Source organism: Amblyomma mixtum, chromosome 3 (genome assembly GCF_055824585.1).
Source record: "Amblyomma mixtum isolate Tamu chromosome 3, ASM5582458v1, whole genome shotgun sequence".
NCBI lineage: Eukaryota > Metazoa > Arthropoda > Arachnida > Ixodida > Ixodidae > Amblyomma > Amblyomma mixtum.
The window spans coordinates 192,306,431-192,310,297 of record NC_143014.1 but is presented as its reverse complement, the minus strand read 5'-3'; positions in this window follow the sequence as shown (position 1 = coordinate 192,310,297).

The window sequence follows — 3,867 nt, the reverse complement described above, 5'->3', positions numbered from 1 at the left end:
GTGCGGACATACGTCAAAACCTGTCGCGACTGCCAACAAGACTCCATCCTTCAAACCCGCCGGATTTCTTCACCCCATAGCGCCTCCGAAGACACCTTTCCAACAAATAGGAATGGACCTACTCGGCCCTTTCCCGAAGTCATCCACTGGAAATTTGGATTGCTGTCGTGATCGGTTATTTGACGCGGTACGCTGAGACAACGGCACTTGCAAACGGAACTGCTGTCGAAGTAGCCACTTTTTTCTACACAACATCGTGCTGTGTCATGGCGCCGCTGCGGTTATCATTGCTGACCGTGGAGCTGCTTTCACGGCACGCTTGACTCAGGCAGTCCTAGATCTGACCTACAGCAGCCATAGGCGTACTACGGCGTACCACCCACAAAGGCGGTCCTAAGGGGCGACCGCCCCCCCCCCCCCTCCCCCGCCCCTTCTTAAAGCCTTTGCACATTTTCCCGATTTCCCGAACGTCCGTTTTCGGGCTTTCACAGGGCGAGATGTCATTTTTGACGTAGAAATGGAAAGCTTTTTCGTCTGTGATGCGTCAAGTAGTCCCCTAATTTGTACGTTCGCCGTGTTAGCCGCTGCCTTATTTCACTGAGTTCTACGTTCTACAGGTTTATTTATTTATTTATTTATTTATTTATTTATTTATTTATTTATTTATTTATTTTAGTACCTCAGAGACCCCAAACAACGGGCATTACATGAGGGGTGGAGTGTGCAGAAATATCAACAAAAAACGAACATATTCTGTGCCATGGCAACATCAAGGTTCAAAATACAAATAAAACTGGTAAACAGCTCAGAAAATCAAAATGCAGAACGCTCAAATGCTTTCGAAAAGAAAGGAAAAACAAGACATTAATAAAAGACAGGAAGAAGCGCTTCAATAACGGATTAGAGAACAGTAAAAACCGCATAGTAAAACAAAGTGCAATAGGTCAACGTTAGAGAGGAAAGGTACACGAAAACCTAAAATGTGTTTAATGATTTAAGCTTATCTTTGAATGCAAGCTTATCTATTATTAGAGCGGCATTGGGAAGGCCGCTCCAATCTTTTGCTGTTCGGATGAAGAACGACTGGGCAAATGGTTGTGTTTTTGGGCAAGGGTATGACACCTGTTGACTTTTTGTGAAGAGTTGAAAACAGGGAGTAGACGCTTAAGGGAAATGAATAGTAGAAACGATGAAAAAGGGCTAAACTGGCTAGTTTTTGATGGTGCTTTAAAGGTGCACTGAAGAGGAATATGAACTCGTCTTCTTGCCGCTGAAAATCGACCTACACGTTCCCAGCATTCTTAGAAACTTCGATTTATTTCCCTCTGTTGCCTATTTCCCTAATTAAATCGAATTAACGGCCGGCTCCCGCTTTTTTTTTAATACCCCGCATACGATGGAAGGAGTCGACCAACGCATGGAATGCCTTTCTGGCAGTCGCGTGGCGACCTTGATTTCGCTGTTATTTTGTTTCTTTTAGGTTTCCGTGAACAAATAGGTCTAGTCAGAGACTACATAGCTGCAAATTAGGCCCACGGAAATAAAAATATGCGTGGACTCTTCGCTTTCGCCGATCACTACGTATCAATCCGCCGATAGCAGAGCGGTGATATGTTTTGCCGGGCTAGTAGCGTGTCCCACCAGGCATCGGGTCCAGGAGCACCGCCGCAGTGCCGAAGGAGGAAGGAACGTGGGCCGGGTGCTCCAAGGTCGTTCACCGCTTCGTCGTCTTCCTCGGCTGAGGCTCCTGGGTACTCGGAAGTGGCCCGTCAGGCCAGGTGGATTCCATATCTTGTTTCGAGGAAATGCCAAGGGCGAACACCTGCAGCGTCGTCACCTCGCTTCGGCCGCTGAGGCCCTTGAATACTCGGAAGTGTCCAGAAGGGCATGTTGTCGGTCTAGTCGTTTCCGGCCAGGTGGATTCCATATCTTGTTCGAAGGATATGCCCCAAAGGCGGACACCTGCTGCGGCGTCACCCCGCGGTTGACAAAAGAGCGAGGCGCGGTTGAACGGCAGACGCTTGGCAGACGCTCGTCTCCGCAGGTGGCAGCAGGCGATGAGACATGTCACCCTGACAGATGCACACACACAAAGTCGCAGGGTCAATACTGCTGCCTTGGGTGCAGTTTAAGGGGAACTCCTGAAAACACGTTGTGGCAGTTAGGCAGAAGTGGTGGTACGTGGAATCCAAGAGTCGAATGCGTCCCTCGTGTTCGGTTCCACCGTCAGGAGGTTGCATGGGAGCGCGTGCATGAAGAAAGACCACTTTCGCAGAAACACGCACTGCATCTGGGCATGGCCTAAGTGGAGACAGGTGTGACGGGAACACACAAAGAGAGATGGGGTGGGGGGGGGGTAGAAACATAACAGCGGCAAGCCGCCACGGGACTGGCTGAAAGGTTGGTCGGCTCCTCCCACCGTTTGGTGGGAATTAAAAAAAAATTGGCAGAGGCTTAGCTTGATTAAGCCCGGAAGGTTGCGAAAGCAAATTACGAGCAAGTTTAGCGACTACAGTAGTGAAAGGCGAAAGCCTGAGTGCTGCACGGAACGCCGGAATTAGCTTAAAGTGCTATTGAGGTGTCCACTAAACCACAGAGTTGGTAAGGCGCCTTTCCTTTCCTCCAAATCAACGCAGTGTACAACTCTGTCTATGTCTGAGCGCATCAATGAACGCCACAACAGAGGTCAAGTTAAAGGTCAAACGTGGAACCGCCGGGACGACGCTGAAGGCTCAAAATCTAGCGCAGTATTGCTTTCGCAGTAAAAAGAAATGTAATGTCAAGCACCAGAGCATGTTCACCAAATGCACAACCGATGTTTTTTACTCGCTTCCACTGTCCTGTCGCAAGGCCTACATGGGTCAAACAGGTCAATGCGTCAACGACCGTATGAGGCAGCACCGCACTTCGCTACAGCCAGGCAACACAGCAAATCTGCCAAGACATTGCAGCCACTGCAAAGACTGCACCCTTCTGTTCCAAAATGTCAGAATCATCGGCCGCGGCAAAACGCAGACAGAACGAGAAATCTTGGAAGCCTTGAAAATGAAGCCGTTAGGTTCTGGATGCGTCAGCGACAGCTCTGTCAGGTTCACGGCAAAAGAGTACAGTTTCATGAATGGGACATAGGTTGCCACATGCTATCTTTCAACGCTTGATCAATTTTGTTCTTGTTGTTTTGATCTCGCGCATGTGCACCCTGTTCTGTTGTTGGCGATAAATGTAGAATATTTCAGTTGTGTTTTCAGCGTTGTCCTGTGTACTTCTCCTGCTTGTGAACGCGTCCTTTCCGCTGGTTTCCCACTTACAATGCACCAACTGGCCCAACAAGCTACGCTTCTTGAATACTTGGCTGATTGTTTGTCAGTTTTAGTCTCCCTTGAAACTTCACAAAAGATTTTTTGAGCCGTTTCCTGCGATTTTTTGTCTCATCTGCTTTAAAAGAGGTCCGTTTTGTTTGTTTTCCTGGCCTTGCAGGTATTCATTAAACGAGGTTGCTGATTACTTAGCAAGGTCAGCTCTTGGCGGGTCAGTGACACATCCCGTCCCGAATTTCAGTCTGCTGGTGATTTCCAGGTTTCAGTGCTTGTAAGGCTGTGTAAGGTATCAATGACGCGGTTGCGATGCACTATTCCCAGTTGAAATTTGTATCTGTGCAGTTGTGTGTGGTCACCAACAAACTTATGTGGCTGATGAGGGGACGTTGAATCTTAAGACCATTTCCTCCTATATTGTCAAATGTTCGCACTTCAGAGAAAGATTTACCTGGAGGTCCCTCTCTCTAGGTTTGGGCTCCTGTTATCGCTGCCAGTGTTATTATCGTTCGTTGTGAGCTCAAAAGGATTTGCTTGGGTGCAATTTGTGGGG